The sequence below is a fragment of the Chrysemys picta genome, chromosome 13 (genome assembly GCF_011386835.1).
Source record: "Chrysemys picta bellii isolate R12L10 chromosome 13, ASM1138683v2, whole genome shotgun sequence".
Taxonomy (NCBI): domain Eukaryota; kingdom Metazoa; phylum Chordata; order Testudines; family Emydidae; genus Chrysemys; species Chrysemys picta.
This window is the reverse complement of record NC_088803.1, coordinates 33340274-33347400: the sequence shown is the minus strand read 5'-3', so window position 1 is coordinate 33347400 and position 7127 is coordinate 33340274. Positions and strand designations below refer to the sequence as shown.

Sequence of the window (7127 nt, the reverse complement as noted above, 5' to 3'; positions counted from 1 at the left end):
TCCCCAGGATAAGTACAGCATGGGCAATGTAATGAAGACATCGCCCCATCCACCTGCTAGCCAATGAAATTCCAGATCAGGATTAGGGTACACAAGTACCTCTCCAGGCCCCTTTACTCCTTTGCTTTTCTACTGAGAACCCCTACAAGGGTCTCATATGTGCTTGTGACCATCACAGTGTTTACTTGGAAGATTGAAGCAGACAGGTTGAACCTTTTCCCTATTACTAAATGAACACAATTCCTCCTGAAGGGATGGATATTCTTAACGGAAAAGCTCCTGGATGGTTTAAGAAAAGAGGTGGTAGTTTCTAACAGATCTGAGTCTGGTTTTCAGTTTCCTTCAACTGGTGTAACATGATGCACCATGGACATTGGACTCCCATGATGCACAACAGCAGCTCAGCCAAAGAAGGGACCGTGGTGCATCCTTGGAGGTGCAGTCCTGTGAGGGAGTCCAGCCCATCGGTAAAACGTAGGCATGATGCACCGCAGCAGCTGGGGCAGACACAGATTAATGAAGAGCTGACCCCAAATAAAACATTGACCCTCTCTGAGACAAAACCATTTTTATTTTCTGTCAGGAAATCAAAACACTTTGGTAAAATTAACAATGTTGTGTGTATGGATAACGTCTGTTTTGTAGAAGCCATATTTTCCATCAATGTGCTGATGAAAGTTCCTAGTATTACCAGCTCCAAGCATTCAAAAATAATTTGGAGTCAGATAGGCAACTTGTTACACTGGCTGAAATATGACGAGATTTTAAAAATAATAATCCTTCTGGTTTTGAAGCCTTTGGAGGTCACTTTTTTTTTTTTATTTTTTTTTTTAAGTTTTTCTCCACCACCATAATAGCTAAACTTTTATTTAAAAAAATAAGAAAGCTGAGATTCCCAGATTTTCACATGATTCCAGCAACTGAGGCTTTAAGGAAAACATGAAATATCATGAGACTTGCAATAAAAATGCAAGAGTTGGCAACAAAGATTCCCAGCCAGCCTTAATTTATCATATCATCAATAGGGTTCAGTAGCATTTTACACTAACTTAACACTCAATTTACAAGGTACAGGTCAACAGAGAATCAGGGCCCTGGCTACCTTTCTGAAAATACAAAAGAAGACGAGAAAACATACACCCCTGGGAAATAAAGACAAGTACTGGCTCTGTCCAAACAATATAGGGAATTAATAGAATTGGTGGATGTTATCTTTTCCTTGATCAGGTCTTCTTCTAGATCAGTTCTTAGTCCAGTGCTGTAATGCACTATGAAATGTAACAATGATTTTTTCTTGTCTCTGCTCATAGTCTGCAAAATATAAATACAATGATTTACAAAAAAAATTATAAAAAAAAATCCCCCCTCTTGCAATTAAATCATTTCAATGGGCATGTGAGACTTGAATCCAGTTATGGTCTCCAATTCTACTCTGGTAGGGGGAAGCTTAGGATAAGTAGGTGAATTTACAAAGAGAGAAAAGTAATTTTCAATCTCTTAGCACAAATGATTTACTATTTTTCTTCTGATTTCTTTAAGAGGATTCCAAGATGCCCCTGGATTTCTCTGCTTTTATATACACAATTTCATTGATCCCTTTCAACAAAAGGAAAAGATTGCAGCGATCAAACTAAAGAGGGAGGAAGAGTTCACTAAACAGCTACAGATGCATTGTCCCATCACCAGCAGCCTGTTCTCTGGAGACAATGCTTTGCACAAGTACCACTGTAACTGTAATTTTCTCTAATCCTAAATGCTATAAGCAGGGTGTTCTTAGTCCAAAAGTTCAGGGAACTGCATACAACTCTTCTTATATTTGCAGAATTTATCTCAGTTATAAGTCTCCAAATGCATCACTTCCATAGACATACAGAAACAAGAATATACCCCTGAAGAAGCAAATCATCCTTGAAATTATGAGCTCCTGAAATGCATCAGTGTTCTTTCTCTGTAAAAAACAAGACCCTGCTCCAACCCTAAGTAAATCTAAAGTCTCAAATACTACTTTTAAAAAAACCTGCACAATTAGACCAAATTGCTAGAATTCATAATTGGGTTACTGCAGGCCTTTTGGCCACTGATCCAATAGTATTTCTGATAACAAAATGTGCCATTCCTTTTCGTGACAAATCTGAGGAATTGTCCCAGACTGAGATGTCAAAAGAAGAGGTTTGGAACAAATTAATAAATTAAACAGTAATAAATCACAAGGAAAAGATGGTATTCACCCAAGAGTTCTGAAGGAACTCAAATATGAAATTGCAGAACTACTGACTATGATATGTAACCTATAACTTAAATCAGTCTCTGTACCAGATAACTAGAAGGTAGCTTATGTAACGCCAGTTTTTTAGAAAAGGCTCTTGAGGCAATCATGCCAATTACAGGCTGATACACGTAACTTCAGCATCAGGCAAATTGGTTGAAACTATAGCTAGAGCCCTGCACAGATACAACTTTATATCTGTGGATGCAGATATCCGTGGATCTAAATCGGGATCCATGGAACTGCAGGGCTCTCCCAAGAACCGCAGCGGCGAAAGGAGCAGAACGCGGGGCCGCCACTCCCAGGAGCCAGCGCCCTGCACTGGCAGCTCCCCCGGTGCAGCTGTACCACCCCAAGCCCAGGCCCCAGCCCTGCCCCTGTCCCTTCCATGCAGCTGTCCGCATCTCCTGTCTGAGGGCCTGCGCGACCCTTGAACACAAGAGCGCGACCAGGGAGAGCTGCCGGTGAGTCTGGTGCCCACCCCAGTGGACAGGGGTGGGGGCAGTACAGCCACGCTGGAGGAGCTGCCGGCGTGGGGCGCTGGTTTCTGGGAACGGCGGCCCCATGTTCTGCTCCTTTCATCCCTGTGGTTCCTGGGAGAGCCCTGTGGTTCCATGGATACCAATTTAGATCTGCGGATATCCGCATCCGTGTATATAAATTTGTATCCATGCAGGGCTCTAACTACAGTAAAGAACAAAATAATCAGACATAGATAAACATGGTAAGTTGGGGAAGAGTCAACACAGCTTTTGTAAAGGAAAATCATGCCTCACTAAACTATTAGAATTCTTTAAGCATGTCAACAAGCATATGGACAAGGGTGATCTAGTCAATAAAGCGTACTTGGATTTTCAGAAAGCCATTGACAAGGTCCCAAACTAAGCGGTCATGGGATAAGAGGGAAGGTCCTCCCATGGATCAGTAACTGGTTCAAAGATAGGAAACAAAGGGTAGGAAAAAATGATCAGTTTTCTCAATGGGGAGAAGTAAATAGTGGGGTCTCCCAAGGATCTGTACTGGCACCAGTGCTGTTCAACACATTCATAAATAATCTGGAAAATGGGGTGAACGGTGAAGTGGCAAAGTTTGCAGATAATACAAAATTATTCAAGATCATTAAGTTTAAAACTGACTATGAAGAGTTACAAAGGGCTGTCACCAAACTGGGTGACTGGGCAACAAAATGGCAGATGAGATTCAATGTTGATAAATGCAGAGAAATGCACATTGGAAAGAATAATCCCAACTACACATACAATATACTCGGGTCTTAATTAGCTGTTACTGCTCAAGAAAGAGATCATGGATAGTTCTCTGAAAACATCTGCTCAACATGCATTGGCAGCAAAAAAGCTAACAGAATGTTAGGAACCATTAGGAAAGTAATAAGACAGAAAATATCATAATGCCACTAGATAAATCCATGGTAGCCCACACCTGGTATACTGCATGCCGTTCTGGTCGCCCCATCTCAAAAAAGATATATTAAAATTGGAAAAGGTTCAGAGAATGAAAATTATTAGGGGTATGGAACAGCTTTCATACAAGGAGAGATTAAAAAGATTTGGACTGTTCATTTTAGGGCTTGTCTACATTACCTGCTGGACAGGCAGCAATCGATCCAGCGAGGGTCGATTTATTGTGTCTAGACTAAATTGACCGCCAAGTGCTCTCCCATAGACTCCGATACTCCACCAGGGTGAGAGGCTCAGGCGGAGTCGACGGGAGAGCATCAGCTGTCGACTTACCGCAGTGAAGACACCACGGTAAGTAGATCTAAGCACGTCGACTTCAGCTATGTTATTCATGTAGCTGAAGTTGTGTAACTTAGATTGATCCCATCCCCCCTCCCCAGTGTAGACCAGGCCTCAGAGAGATAACTAAGGGGGGATACGATAGAGGTCTATAAAATCATTAATGGTATGGAGAATGTGAACAGGGAAGTGTAATTTACCCCTTCACATAACACAAGAACCAGAGATCACCCAATGAAAGTAACAGGGAGCAGGTTTAAAACAAACATAAGGAAGTACTTCTTCACACAACACACAGTGCACCTGTGGAACTCATTGCCAGGAGATGTTGTGAAGGCCAATAGTATAACTGGATTCAAAAAAGAAAAGTTCCTGGGTCCATCAGTAGTTATTAGCCAAAATAGTAAGAGACAAAAGGTGTGCCTAAACCTCCAACTGCCAGAAGCTGGAACTGGATGTCAGGGGATGGATCACTCAATATTGCCCTGTTCTGCTCATACCCTCTGAAGTATCTGGTACTGGTCACTATCAGAGGACAGATACTGGGCTAGATAGACCATTGGTTAGACCCACTATGGCTGTTCTTATGTAAGGATAGCTAGAAAGAAGAGGAAGGCTGGGTTTTGTTTGTCAGAAAATGCTTTACTTGTCAAATGTGCACATATAACAGAATGTATGAAACAGTAATATCTGGATATGGTAGCTACCTCTGCTGGTTAAAATACAGTGGTACTGGGTGGTGGAGGGTTATAAGACTGGGGGTGAACAATTGCCTGTGTAGTCCAATATCATACTGTCTGACAAAGACACAGACTATACACTACAGAAGGAGACCCAAAAGGAAAAGCTACCAACCCATAAACCTGGACATCTGTGCAGTGTGGAGGAAATCTGTAACGCTACTTGTAGAAATTTTGATTGAACCATATTCTGTCAGAATATGTAGTTCCATGGAAATTGAAAAGCACTGAAATCTGGTCTATGTCACCAACATTTTGTTTTGGAAGAAAAGTGAAAAAAGTTCCCACAAAATAGAAATTGCCCATTTCAATGCTTATGGAACAAAATGTTTTAATTTTGTTTTGAAATGACTTTGTTTTGATTCTTTTTGTTTTATTTTATAGTATAAAAATATAAAGTCAAAACTGAAAGGAAGAAACATTACAATTTTGTCAAAATAAAACACTGCAATTGACCCGAAACTAAAACATTGAAAATTTTCCTTTGGGGGAAATTTTAAATTTGAATTCCAAATCAGAATGAAGCCAAATTTCAAAATGTGAAGTACTTTGTGAAGCAGAACCTCTGTCTCCTGCACAGCTCTAGAAGTTTGTTCCTGACTGCAGCAGCTAATGAATTTATGTCCTGAAGCCTGTTGACTGGTAACCTCTCTTAGTGTTATAAACTCATCTATTATAAAGCAGATGTATTCTTCTGTGCACACAATTTGTATAATCCCTTTTACAATCTTACTATGTGAAGGGGAGGATTATGTGAAGGGGAGGATTACCCCTTGTAGACAGATCTTCCAGTGGCACAGAGGCAGCGGAACAGCTCCCATGCCACCTCCACTCGAGTTCAGGGTAAATATCATAGGAGTTGCTTTTGAGTTGAAAAACATGGTCCTTTGCTTGAATTGTGGGGGAGAGCAATACCCCACAGTGCCCTGCAACACATGCACCAAGGTAACATCAGATAAGGCTATCACAAAAAGATTATTTGGTCTTTGGATATATAGTCTAGTATTTCCCTCTGCTGAACTGCCCAATACTTCATGGTTACTTGGCAATCTGCATCATCTTCTACTGCGGCCGACCTAGCTCCCCATACACAGGTTAGGCAACATGTCTCAACCCTGAACTGAAATAGCTTCTGCTAGTCTAGTAGTCCTCCCTTTGCTTTTGCCCCACAGTCTACCATTACACTTCAATGTTGGCCTTCAGTATCAGCCTTGCTATTCTGCCTCTACGCTCTGATCCCTCTGCTAACAAAACCTTACTTTGAACCCATAGAAACCTCCTGCGATTTCAAATCCAGGGCTCTTCTGAATATAGAAACTCATTTCAAATGGTGTAGTGGCTGGGTTTAACATATTTGTGCCTTTCATTTTGACTTTCAGGACACATCTATATAGCTATACCTCTACCCCGATATAACAAGACCCGATACAACACGAATTCGGATATAACGCGGTAAAGCAGCGCTCCAGGGGGGTGGGGCTGCGCACTCCGGTGGATCAAAGCAAGTTCGATAGAACGTGGTTTCACCTATAATGCGGTAAGATTTGTTGGCTCCCGAGGACAGCGTTATATCGGGGTAGAGGTGTATCTAATATTTCAGGCTTTATCCATCTAGTCCCTGTCCTATAGAATCTGAGCTGAAGTAGCACGGTCTGATGCTTCTCCCACCCTCCTTCCCTGCCACCTCTTTCCTTGAAACCCACGAGGGAGTCAAAACATCCCAGCTTCATTCCCAGTACTGAAAAATTTTAAGCACCATCCAGCAAGCCAGGGCGACGGGCCCCAAATGCTGTTAGTGGCTGTACCTCTCTTTGGACAGGAATTGGAAAAACCAGAAGTAACATAGCTTGATTGGTGTAAAACTCAACAGGAGTAATACCATCAAACAGAGTTGGTTTGGCCAGCCCTTATCAGAAATACAAGATTCTGCATATTTCCAGCAACTATTGTGCTGATATAAATCTGCTTTTGTCAGTTAGGAATCGCTCTGTTAAATAGCCCTGTTCTTGGATAGTCATTTTACGTTTGCAATGAGCTTCAACTCTGCAGTGGTTGTGGGCTGGAAGGAGGACCAATGCCATCATAAGGAGGAGTCAGTTTGGTTTCAAGAGCTCTAATTGTGCCGGGGGTGCAGTTAGTCAGGGCAGTATTAATCATCAGCCAGTTTTCTCAAAACAAAAGGGATTTTTGCCACATGTGCTCTGGTGTATTAACAAAAGGGGAGCCTTTGATTTTGCGGGAGCTGTTTTTGTTTAATGATGCCCAAAGTTCCAAGACAAGAAGGGCTAATTTTGCTTTGAGTAGTATCGTAGAAACCTTTTTTTGGTGGCGGCTGCTCTGACAACATGGGAACTGGATAACAGG

General features: G+C 41.8%; 1 long non-coding RNA gene across 1 annotated transcript in view; it reads right to left on the bottom strand.

Annotated features, from left to right (window-relative positions):
* Positions 1–553: 553 nt before the first annotated feature.
* Positions 554–7127, bottom strand: part of LOC122174506 (uncharacterized) — a 172183-nt gene continuing 165609 nt past the window's right edge. The window contains exon 6 of the long non-coding RNA XR_010592251.1: positions 554–1311. This is a non-coding gene — a long non-coding RNA (uncharacterized LOC122174506). The remainder of the gene's footprint in view (positions 1312–7127) is intronic.